Consider the following 1,499-nt stretch of genomic DNA (forward strand, 5'->3'; position numbering starts at 1 on the left):
AAATCTTTGTTTTGTTTTCTCTTAATATTTCTTTAATTTACAGAATACTCTAACTTGAAAGTTGAAAATGATCATATAAGTTGCTTAGGGATAATTTTTATAATGTGTTCTAATAAAACTCCCAACCTATCCACTTCCTATACTCTTAGACATTTTCAGAAATAGAATCTTAATTTTGCACAATATTTTTACAAAAGAGAGGTAATTGTCTTTAGTAACAGGGTTACATTTTCATTTTTTTTTAAGTTAGTATACTTTTAAAATTCCATAAAAATTGCAAATACGACCATAAATCCTATGTGCTGCTTCCCCTATTGTCAATGTTTTACTCTATTATGGTACACTTGCTTATTTTTAATATTTGAAAACTAGTTATATAGGCCTGGAATATGAATAAAGTTAGGATCTCCTTTCACTTCTTTCCTTTTGCTGTATTTCATAATTACTCATCGTAAACTGATACCTAAAAGAAATAGAATGATACTTACAAGACCAACCTCAGAAAAATTTAGTGTTTCCAATTTAAATAATTTGTTTTAAACTAAATGTATAACAAAGGGTTTAATAATAGTTAGTTAGGAAATGACAAGGCTTTCAGTCACAAGAAACTTACAAATATGAAGTGTTAAAATGTGGAAGATTTAATTAAGAAGTGCTATTCTGTATCTCTGACTGTTTATCACTTGCCTAAAATGGTTCACTCTGAGAGTATAAATGGAAAGATATAAAATAACACCAGCAGGACAGTGATCATAAACAGGCAGGCAATAACTAACAGCATGCCTTATTTACTCAGTATGATTTTTTACATTTTTATAAGAAAGATTGTTCAAGGACAGTTGCTCTTAATCTCTGTGGGGTGAATCACACACTCTCAAGATTGGATGATATTTATGGACACTTTTTGAAAAATAAATATACTCTCATACATATTCATTTAAATACACAAGTTTTCATAAAAATATCCGACTCTCTAAAGACAAACTTGCAGCGAGGGCAGGACTAAGGGGCCATGTTGTGTTACCAGGCTGTGTATGTGATTTTATAGGTACATGATTTTAGAATGTTCCCATTTAATTAAAAAATAAATTTACCATGGAACATTTTTTCAACTGACCATACTGGCTCCTAACTGCATTTCTCAAGAATCAGAAAACTATCACATACTACAGAGGACATGTGCATAATAACGAGCCAATCCACTGAAACTTTGTTAGAGGTGGTGTTGGAGGTGGGACAAAGTAATTCTGTACCTTTGGTTGCCAATGAAAAGCAGTCATACAAGTTTCTTATAAAGTAAAAAGAAAACATCTTGCTTCTAATTTCTGAGTGCTTTCTTCACTAAGCATTAATTGATGTTAATAAAACCTAAAGTTAGCAAATTTGAAATACTGTATCCAAAGGAAGAACTATTTTCCCAAACTTTTTAAAGATAAACTATTGTGTTACTGTGTCTAGCTCAAAAATGGGAAATCGTTAAGTGGGAAAGGATTAGTTTT

Source organism: Camelus ferus, chromosome 3 (genome assembly GCF_009834535.1).
Source record: "Camelus ferus isolate YT-003-E chromosome 3, BCGSAC_Cfer_1.0, whole genome shotgun sequence".
Lineage (NCBI taxonomy): Eukaryota > Metazoa > Chordata > Mammalia > Artiodactyla > Camelidae > Camelus > Camelus ferus.